The 11,369-nt window shown below is 52.5% G+C and overlaps 1 long non-coding RNA gene across 1 annotated transcript; it reads left to right on the top strand.

Moving 5' to 3' along the window:
* The first annotated feature begins 132 nt into the window (after nt 1–132).
* LOC111770599 (uncharacterized) lies at nt 133–6,934 on the top strand. Its single transcript, XR_011432412.1, has 3 exons — nt 133–273; nt 2,927–3,007; nt 6,018–6,934. It is a non-coding gene; the product is annotated as an uncharacterized lncRNA (long non-coding RNA).
* Nucleotides 6,935–11,369: the final 4,435 nt, after the last annotated feature.

Genomic DNA, 11,369 nt, shown 5'->3' on the forward strand with positions numbered 1-11,369 from the left:
GCTGTGACCGGGCCCTCTGAGGCTGGCCGGAGCTCTGTGAAGGGCCCACGCAGGATCTCAGCTCTCCACACAACTCTGAGCCTGTCTGCCAAATAAGGAGAGAGTCTCAGAGAGATGCCGTCACTTGCTCAAGGTCACACAGCAGTGGAGGCAAGAGTCTCCCGGGTTTTTCTGAGTCATCAATCTGTTTCCCTTCTCCTCTACTGGCAGCTAAGGCGAGGGCTTCACTCGACCCTCAGCTGTAGGTGACCCGTGACCAGGGGCTATCGGGGGGTAAGTGGGCCATGCCAGGCCTGATGCCGTAAGTGGGGGGGATTGGCAGATGGTGGGGGTGGCTCTGGGGCCTCACTGGCCTGTGCGCTAATGGAGGAGGGATTCATGGCATCCATAAAAACCAAGAAAGGGTATTTCTGCTTCCTCCTGCATATGCCTGGACCAGAGACCGGGAGGTCGAGGGTCACCCACTGGCACTGACACACACGCACACACAGACCCTCACACTTGTGCACACTCACACTCTCACCCACTCACAGGTGCACACACCTTCCCCAGGGTGAGCAGCATTTGCACACACTTAGTTTCCATTGGTGGTTTTCTGTCTGTCTGTCCATCTTTCTTCTCTCTTTCTCTCTCTCTCTCTCTCTGTCTCTCACTTTGCCCCATCCTTCATTTCTCACTCTCTTTCACAGTCTTGTATCTCTTTCTCTCTGTGTCTCTGTCTCCTTACATCTTTCTCTCTTCATTCGATATCTCTTTCTTCCCTCTCCCCTTCCACCCCAGCGGGACATCTCTCTCTCCTTGACCCCAGGCCTGGCCCCCTGGTCTCCTCCGAGCTTGGAAAGGCCAGCGGGGGCCAGATGGGGCTGGCCTGGGCTGGGTGCCCCCACGGCCCCCTTCCCAAACTCAGAAAGGTGGGTCCCTCCGCCCTGCTCTGCCTGGCGTGGGTGCCTGTGATTTCATCTGCCTTTGGATATGAAGCTCAAATTGCACATCAAAAAGGATAATGCATCTTTAAGCTGTTACAACGACTTCTCAATTTTTCATTTCCTGTCAGGGTGGGAGCTGCAGGAGGCAGGGGCGGCCGCGGAGCCTGTCTCCTGCCAGCGAAGTGTCTGCCTGGATTTGAGCAGTAGGAAACCCAGGGGTGATAAATCGCTATTTCTAAGTAAATTTCATGCATTTGCCCTTTGGTTAAAGTCTCCCCTCTCAGCACTTTCCCTGTGCACACAGCCCGACTAATAACGCGCCGTGCAAGCTCTCTCCGCTGTGACAACTGATTGCACTTTGAAGTAATAATGGCTGATTTAATAATTGGTATAATTTTTCACTAGTACCTGAATGTCATCGACGCACAAAATAAGCTACCTGGACCCATGGCTGCAGCACTTTCCCTTGTGGGGAAATCAATAATGCATTAAACCCCCAACCTAGGACCCCGAGAGGCCAGGCCCTGGTGGAAGCCATTATGGGGGGCTTGGGGTCACCCTATGAAGCCTCGGGGCCCGGAAGGCTGGACAGACGCCTTTGGATGGGCTGGCTCCCTGAGGCGAGCCAGACTGGAAGAGCAGGAACAGAGAGCCATGAGCCCCGCAAGGCCCAGCCCACCCTCTAGGTTCCACCTGCAAAGGTCCAACCCTACTGAGAGCTGCAGAGTCTTAACCACCCCTCCCTTGGCGTCAGCCGCCCTGCACACAAGTCACACATATGTGTGTCTGTGTGTGTGCACACTTGTGGGAATCGAATTCAACTTCATCACTGTTTATAAGGGCCCCACTATGAGCCAGGAACTGTGCTGGGGGACAGAGAGGTGAGCAAGACCGACGTGGTCTCTGCCCCCCAGGAGTTGTCAGTCTTAGATCATGTGTGAGCACGTGTATGTGCATATGTGCATGCACGTATGTATGCGTATCCAGGTCCATTTGGCCGGGTGGTGCGTGTTGTGTGTACGTATTTATAAATGTGTGTGTCTGTCTAGGCCTGTGTGTTGGGTGATGTGTGAGCGTGTCCGCGTGAAGATGAGGGTATAGGTACCCCCTCACCCTGCCTGGCTTGGCTTCGAGAGGGGCCGGGCTCTCCAAGTAGGGTGGGCTGCTTCACAATGAGCGGGGCCGGGGGCAGCAGGTCCTGCCTGCTGCCTAGAATCTGGCTCCCGTGGGTCCAGGCTGCCTGTGCCTCCTCACGGCTCCCTGGGCTCCACCACCTGCCTGTGCGGAGTATGCCCCGTGCAAAGGGCCCAGACTCTACAGTCACACCTGGATCCTGTCCTTGGAAGGGTGAGATACTCTTGTCTCCAAGCCCACTTCCCCACCTGGAAAGAGAGTCCAAGAACCCCCATATCACAGGTTCTGTGAGGATGTAGTAGGTTAATGAATGCAGCATCTTTAGCCCATGCCTGCACAGAGCAGGCTCCATAAACATTAGCTCCTAATGCTCCATCCTGGACCTAGCCAATGCTGGTAAATTCTTTGAGGATAGGGAGTGGGTTTTATTCAAGTCTCGAGGTCCAGTGCCTAGGAGAGGCCACCGCACATGGAAGGTACAGAGCAAACATCCGTTAAAGAGATGCCTGGTTGGTCTGTCAACCATTAACAGAAGATACTGGTTTATGGAGAAACCTTCGGTCAGGTCTACCTTCAGAGCGATGGGACCAGGGTTGTCTCCCACTCACTATGCAGTTTGCCAGAGTTTTGCAGGGACTGGGGGGAGTTCCCTGGGCCAGGGGTGTGGGAGGGTCCATGTCCGGGCCTGACCTGGGGGCCAGTCAGGCCTGGATGTCTCACCACCCCCAGCCCCCTCCCCTCGCTCCCGCTGTGTCAGGCTGTGAACCGGGAAATCGATTTCAACTTCATCTCATCTCAAGATCAAACATCTTAAGTGAGATTATTCACGTTCCTCCATTGTTTCTAACTCATTTCCTATTTTCCAGTTGAAAAACCCTGCCAGAAGCATTCCATGGCAGAGATTAAAACCGTTTCGGAAGCAGGCACCCAATTCTTCTCTTTGGATGGTAAGCAAATTGGATGTCTGTGAGAAGCGGCAAATTTTATTATGAACACATAGTTTGCTACTTAACTATCCTTAAGGCCCCGGGTGCTCCGAGTTCTCAGCAGGAGGGCTCCAGAGGAGGCAAGAGGAAGGGTGGGGAGGGGCTGGGGGTGGAACAGACCCCCAGCCGGGCCCCCAGCCTTTTCCTGCACAGCAAGAAACAGTCAGATCCTCATCCATGGCTGGCCAGGTGGCAGAAGTCCCCCGTCTCCCAGGATAAAGGGAGGGAACCACATTTGCTGGCACCCACTAGGTCCCAGGCACCATGCCAGATACTTTGAATGTGCCATCTCTCTGAGCTGTCACAAAACTCTTGGGGGAGGAGGAGTTTGCTTTGACCACTTTTTAGACAAAGAAACTGAGACTCAGAGGAGGAAAGCAATGTGCCCGAGATCACACAGCAAGTGGTTTGGGAGTGAGAACTTGAGTCCAATCCACGTTCTCAATCACCTCTGTGGTCGACTGCATTTAAAAATGGCCGCAATTCTTCGCCTCTCCCCAGATCCCCGAGAGGAGAGCCTGGTTCCCCACCCCTCGGGTCTTTGACTTACTTTGGATGATAGAATGTGACAGAAGAGACCCTGTGCCGGTTCCAAGCCTAGGCCTCAGAGTCCTTGCACACTTTTGCCCTGCCTTCTCCACCCGCACTCCTCCATTTAACTGAAATGCTCATCCTAATTTAGTTGAAAGCCCTTTGTAAGTCACTTTAACCCTCATGTGGAATCACACATGTCCTCCTGTAGGGTTGTGGCCTGGGGTTCTGGAACTCCTTTGGCACCAGAGGACCCTTGGGCAGGCAGGCGTTACTGTCCCCTCCCAGGCTCCTTTGCTCCAGGACCCTTTGTCCAAGCTTTCTTTGGTCATTGCTGTTTGTAACAGTCATCAGCACGGCCCCATCCCGCTAATGGGTGGCCTGATCTGGGAGCAGTCGGAGGAGGCAGGGTCTCTGCCCTCCAGGGACCGAAGCCTGGCTGGGCGGACAGCACAGCAGACCCGGGGAAGCACCAGGCCCCTCCCGTACCCCGAACCCCGCGGCTGCCGGAGGTGGGTGACTTCATCTCCAACGAGGCTCTTCCCAGGCGGTTCCCTTAGCAACGGCGCTTTGCTTTGACAGCCGCCTCCGCAGACAGTCTGCTTTGCGGGAGGCAGGCCCGTTCACCAGCCCCATCCACGCCCCAAGTGGAGGTCTTTGCGGGGGTTTGAAGCCGAGACTCGAGCAGTCTTTCCTGACCCTCGGGGAGTCAGGCTGCCCTGACCCCGCAGCTTCCCTGGGCTGGTCATGAACGTCCCGTGGACTGGTCCTGCCATTCCTCTGGCTGCCTGCTTCCTCCTGCTGCAAACCCTAATTCATTTAATCTTGCTTTTCTGTCTCCCCGACTCTGCCTTCTCCTTGCTTTTTTCTACCTCCTGACTCCTCTCTTCCCTCCAACACACCTGCGTCCCACCTGCCTTTCACCCACCCATTAGCAGTTAAAGCGTCTGTGCTGACATTTAGTGTTCTTAATATAGGCCTCGGTGACAGAGGAAAGGGGGCACCGAGTTCCCACTCTGCCGGGGAGGGAGCTCCTCCTTCCCCATCTGTATGCATGGGGACCCTCCCTCCCCCAGCCACAGAGGAGGCGACAGCTTCAATGGGGTCCACGATTCTGTAGGCGCTTGCTGGCTTTTCTTCTCTCTCTGGGACTCCTTTTCTCTAGGTTCTCGAGGCAACCAGTAATAGTGGTGAGACCTGCTGCCAGGTAGTGAGCCTCTGTGCCTGTGATATCGCTGACTCCGAATAACAACCTATAGAGTATTAATATTAGGGGTCCCATTTCACAGGTTAGAAGTGGGGCTTCCAAGAAGTTAGCTGACTTACTCAAGGCCTTCGATTAATAATGAGGGATGTCAATAGCCACAAAAAATCAAATCCTGTTTGTCTCTGAGCTCCCACCCACTGGAAATGCTGGGATCCCCCACCCCCTGACAGGATCCTTATCAAAGCATGCCCAGGAGGGAGTGTGAGGGTCCATGTCACACCCATGGCAGTGTCCTTGGGGGGCCAGTCTCGGGGTGTGAGAGCAGGACCAGGACACAGCTGCTACTGCATGGTTTGCTAACTGCCAGCTGCTGCCACCAGCACTGACCCTGCAGCTCTTCTTCCGTATTGTTCCTGTCTTGGCTGCTGTCCCTGATGTGGAGGGTCCCTATTAGGACCTAAAATGTGGCCTGCATGCAGCAGTGAGGTTGGGTTCAGTTCCCTTGATGATGAGTCAGAGAAGAATTGGATGTCATCCTTGGTTCATGCCCAAAAGAAGCTCTTTCTGCCAACCCAACGGAGGCCAGGTAGCTGATGTGGGAGGTGAGGGCCCTGCTGTTGTTCCAGAACCATGATCTCATTGCTCTAGACTTTGGTTGACAGCCCCAGTTCCCCCATCATCATTATGATCACAATTATTTCTCTTCAGAGGCCCACCAAGTGCCATTTTCAAATGTCTGGCCTGGGCTTGGGGAGACGGGGGAGTCCAGACCCTAGAGGTGAAGATCGACATGAAGGAGGAAAGGGTATAGGTCGATGGGCAAGGAGAGCAGGTGGGATCCTGAGAGGCCTCCAGGGGGCTGGAAGAGGAACTGGTGAGGGAGCCTAAGCAGTGTGAGAGGAGGAGGGAATCCAGAGCGCAGAATCCCACAGCCAGGAGGAATGTTCCACAGACGAGGGAGTTGTGAGCGGAGTTGAAAGCTACCGCCAAGTCAGGAAGATAAGGGCACAGCAGCGTCTGTTGGGTTTAGCAACAGCAGCATCAGTGGTGACCTCGATGTGAGCTGCTTCCATACAGAGGTGGGAGAAGAAGCCAGACTGCATGGTCCAGAAATCAGTGGGAGAAAAGAGAGAGCAGAGCAGACAGTTCTTTGGGGAATATTGACCATGAGGTCCAGTAGCAAGATACAGAGGGGTTGAAGGTGGTGAATTGTTTTTCTTTACTTTTTTTTAGGATTGGGGAGACGTGAGCCTGTTTAAACGTTGATGAGGAAGCTCCAGAAGAGAGGGAAGGTTTGGGGTTCGCTGATGGCATAGACCCCCAAGTGGAAGAGGGGAAGGAGGGCTAAGCAAGCCCCGCTCCTCGATCATCCTGAAGATCCCTATGGAGATAAGCAAATAAGTTCAATGGGAGCAAGCTGCGACCTCACCAGCTAAGGGAAGGCAGGATGATGAGGTGGACAATTTGAGGAGAGTGGAGAAAGCTGGCAAGAGTGGAGAATAGGAGTGGGAGCTGACCAGGAAACATGGAAGAGTTCATGTGAAACCATCTGAGGCTGGGGACCATGAGCTTATCCTGGCGTCGAGAGGTGAGCATCTCTTCCCAGTATGTCCAAGGACAGCACTTTGGTAGCTTAGGATTGGCCACGGTGGGGGTATTTACACCATGGAAATTGGCAAGCGCTGCAAATCAGGGTTATTTTCCCTGGAGAGCTGGTTGTTAAACGTTTACCAACACACCTCGGAAATCCGGCACCAGTCAATACAACAGGAGAAGAAAAGAAAACCAAACAAGTGGTAAAACTACAAGAAAGAAGGGGGGAAATTATTTTTCACGTATTATATGCTTACTTACCTAAGAAATCCAAAAGACCAACTGGAAACTATTACAGTTAATCAGGGAATTTAGTAAGATGCTGACTTAAATATTCAAAAATCGATACCTTTCCTGTGTACCAGAATTAATCGTCTAGAATATATGATGGGAAAAAGATGACATTCATGATGGCAACAAAAATATAAAATACATAGCAACAAACTTAGCAATAAACATGTGAGACTAAATTTAATGTAAAAATAAGAATTGACTATATGGAAACGCCTGCTGTGCTCATGGAAAAGAATAAAAAATGTCAATTCCATTAAGATTAATCCATAGATTTAATTCAGTGCCAATTAAATCCCAAATGTATTTTCTTACTTGCCAACATCAGTTCATTGGGAGTTATAAATAGGCAAGAACGCCTAAGAACGTCTTAATAAATGAAATTGATCGAGGTGGGAGCCGCTTCCAAGGTCAGATATTAAAATGCAAGTACCAGGAGGATGATGTTGCTCCTGCTCCATTGTCCGCTGCTGATTCGCAGTTTCTGGGACAGCACCTGGTCCACAGACCAACTCAATACATATTTGTTGAATGAGTGAGTGAGTGAGTGAGTGAACGAGTGAATGACAATGCATTGTGAAGGCATAACAACTCGCAACAGTATGAACGCACAATTAAGTGAATGAGCCAACATAATAATTCAAGTATGTGTAACTATTTGTTATATGATAAAGGTGGCTTTTCAAATGAGTAGGGGAAAACAAGAATTCCTTAATAAATAGTGATGGGATAACTGGTCAACCATTTGAAAAATAGTCAGACAATTGGGCACACACTAATAATTGGATCGGTTAAGCAAATTATGTTGCGTCAACATGATGGAACGCTATGGACCCATAAGAACGATGTTATGGATGATAGCTGTTGGTATGGGTCACTAAATTGCTAGGCAGAAAAAGGAACAGAAAACAAAGACCAACGTGGTTAAAAGGACAAGTGATGGAATCAGACTGTTGGTTTCCATTTCAGTTCCATGACTTCCGCTGTGTGACTTAGCAAGTTGCTGAGTCGTCTGTGCTTCAGTTTCCACTTTCCTCAATGTAAAGTGCTTAACATTGTGTCTGGCATGTAGTAAGTGCTCAATGAGTGTTCTCTGTTATCACAACTTTTTTCGAGCACCTCTGGTAGCCCCGGAGGTAGAGAGATGTGTGGGACTCAGTCTTCTGTGCTCGTGGGCTGGGAGGGAACGAGGGAGAGGTGGATGCTGGCTATAAGCAGATGATATCTGCTTGAAGAGACAGGTTCTCTAGCAGGGGAAGTACATGGTGATCTGGGGACAGAGGAGGCTGCAGGTTTCCTGAGAGAGCTGTCCCCTCCCCTGAGTCCTGAAGGACTGTCAGGTATTAGCCAGAGAACATGGGAGGGAAGAGCGTTCCAGACTGAGGGTACAACATGGGCAAGTGACGAGTGGGCAGCTGTGCAGGAGTGGAGATGCTGTGGAGATAGAGGCAAGAGGAGAGGATGCAGAGAAAGGAGAGAATAAAGGGTCGTGGGTGCCACATCGAGGTGTCTGAGATCCACTAGCGTCGCAGGCAGATGGCCACTGCATCAGATGGACAGTTTACAGTCACCACCCTGGCTGCTGTGTAGAGAACGGACTGAATGGAGGAGGCTGGAGCCAGGGAGACCACAAGGAGGCTGGAGTGGACGCCCAGGCAAGCGATGAAAGTAGCAACAGCAGCATGGTGACAGAGGGGTGAAGAGAGCGCCTGAAGCCAGCATTAAGGAGCTAGCTTCCAAGGATCCAGGAGCAGATGGGATGTCACAGATGAGGGGTTGAAAGGGCCCAGGACCACGTAGAGGACTCAGCAGGTCCCTAGGCAGGTGACGCCGCTCACTGAGGCAGAGGAGAGAGAGGGAAGAACGTGTGTAGGGGAAGATGAGCGTGTAGCTTTGGGACAGTTGAGGATCTAGATGCACAGCCACCCTCCACATGGAGACGCTCTGGAACAAGGAGGTGGACACACTGCTCTGAGTCATCACAAAGCCGCCTGTGCTACAGAGGCGCGCCCAGGTCCCCAGCCTCCATGTGGAGTCTGACTCAGCAGGAAGAAGGTAGGAGAAGAGGGGCCAGGAGGTAGCCCTGGGTGGACTGTGGGGCTGGTGCATCGTGGAGGCCAAGAGAGGACGCACAGGAGTGATGGCCAGGACGGTAGCTGGAGAGCCAGGAGTGCTCCCTGACGTGGCTGCATCTAGGGAGGAGGGAGTCAGGAAGGCGTGAGCTGGGAGAGGGTGGAACACAGAGGGTCACCGAAAATGAGCAGAGGGCTCCACAGACTGGCCAGGAGGGTGTCGACGGAGAGTTAATATGAAAACTTTCCACGGAGCTGGGGAGCAGGGGGCACGTGGTAGAGGGGGAAGAGGAGCCAGCTCACAGGGGATGCAGGAGCCCGTCATGTTTTTAATAAATGTCTTATTTTAGAATAGTCCTAGATTCACAGAAAAATTGAGGAGAAAGTACACAGAGTCCTGGTGCCCCCCATACCCAGTGTCCCCTATTCTTAGTGTCTTACGTTAATACGGTACAGGCATCAACTGAATGAACCAATGTTGATCCATAAATATTAACTAGAGTCCATGCTGTATTTGGATTTCCTTGGTTTGTACATCATGTCCTTCTTCCGTTCCAGGATGCTATCTAGGGTACCACATTACACTTAGCCCTTACATCTGTCTACGCTCCTCTTGGCTGCAACAGTTTCTCAGACTTTCCTTGGTTCTGATGCCCTTGACAGTTTTGAGGTGTACTGCTCAGATGTCCCTCTACTGGGATTTGTCAGATGTTTTCCTCATGATTAGACTGGGATTGTGGGTTTTAAGGAAGAGGATCACAGAGGTAAAGTGCTATTTTCATCAGATCATATCAAGGGTACATGCTCGCCACATGACTGATCACTGTTGATGTTGACCTTGTCACCCAGCTGAGGTGTCTTTGTCAGGTGTCTCCCCTGTAAGGTTCCATGCTGTCCTTTTTGGAAGGAGGGCACTCTGCACAGCCCACAGCTGAGGAGCGGGAAGCTTTGCTCCACCTCCCTGAGGACAGGGTGAATGCGTAAATTATTTGGAATTCTTCATGGGAGATTTGTCTCTTCTCCCCCACTTATTTATTAATTCAATCATTTATTTATATCAGAATGGGCTTGTGGATATTTATTTTCTACTTTGGGTTATAATGCAATACTCCTTGATTTTGTTGCTCGAATCATTCCAGCTTTGGCCATTGGGAGCTCCTTCAGCTGGGCCAGGAGCCAGTTTTGGATTGGCCTTTGTGAAAGTAGACCACCCGTAAGCGTGGCATCCAGTCCTTTCATCCTGGGGTCTTGCTGGGAGAGGACGGGGAAGGGTCTGTGGCTGCTGGGTGAAGACCACTGAGCGGTGGATAGAGGCCAGTTGGACGAGGAGCAGTAAAAGCGGGCGGAGACCCACAGAACTGCAACCGTGGTTGCCTGGGCTGTGTCTGGAGGAAGGGAAGCTGTCTTGGTTTGAACCACTGTCCTTGGAGGTGAAAGATGTGGGCCTGACCCCACACACAGAGTCAACGGATCTTACAGGCAGGTATCAAGTCTGAGAACCAGCCAGGATGACTGGAAGTGGGGCCTGGAGGGTGCCCAGCGCTCTGCAGACTGAATGCAGCCTGGAGCAGCACAGTTGACCTATTATTGGGGGCATAAAGGCCCTTCACCTTAGCCTTGGCTGGCCTGACTGACCCCTCAGGGGAATGGCTTCAGGGGCTGTGTGTGGCAGAGGTCAGCACAGGCAGGGGGCAGCTAGGAGAGGAAGCAGTGTCCCCACAGAAGGTCAGCCCTGGGAAAGAGGCAGGCATGCGAGGCGGGGAGGGGCCAGGTGGGCAGGGTGCTGACCGCCCTCCCTGCCTTCAGGTTCCCTCCTTGGGCTGCTCGACTCTTTTGTCTACATAAGTGTTATTTCTGCAAACGTAATAAACCCCTGTGCGTTCCAAGCATGCACTTGCGCCCCAGAACCATGCGGCTGAAATGAATGCTTACTGGAGCTAATGAGGTGCCCGTTTGTTCTGAGCCAGAGGGTGCGAGGAACCACCAAGAGCAGGAACAGAGGCCGCCGATTAGGGGCAGGGACGGCCAGCCCCACGGCTGTTAATTCGGTGAGCATTTGAGCAGGCTCTCATCCTCCACCGAGGGGCGGAGAAGCCCCCACCTTGCCATTCTGCCAGCGATGCCAGAGAAAGGGGGCAGAGTGTCAGCTTTGTGCCACGCAGGGCAGGGGAGCAGAGGGGAGCCAGGAGCCTGGGGGTCCCACTCAGCCTCTTGTGCACAGGGTGACCCAAACCAGCCAGGTAAGCCCCCTGAGCCTGAGTCTCCTCAGTTGCAAAATGGGCACAATTATACCTACCCACAAGGGTGGGTGAGAGATTGGTTAAGTACAATGATGCAGTAAATCCCTGAAGGTGGAGCTGAGAGCTGAGAAAAGGCTCAAAAAGTGGTGACTGTTGTTTCTGTCAGCATCAGTGTTCAGGGTGTGCCAACCCTGGACCTCCCAGCCCACCAGCCCAGCCAGCCAAGCCCAACTCAGGCCAGCCCGTTGCCTTGGTCCATTCAGGCCGCTAGAACAAAATATCACAGACGTGTGGCTCGTAAACAGCAGAAGCGTATCGCTCACAGTTCTGGAGGCTGCAGACCCAGGTCAGGGGGCCAGCGCGGGCCGGTCCTGGGGAGGGCCCTCCTC

This window comes from Equus caballus, chromosome 25 (genome assembly GCF_041296265.1).
Source record: "Equus caballus isolate H_3958 breed thoroughbred chromosome 25, TB-T2T, whole genome shotgun sequence".
Lineage (NCBI taxonomy): Eukaryota > Metazoa > Chordata > Mammalia > Perissodactyla > Equidae > Equus > Equus caballus.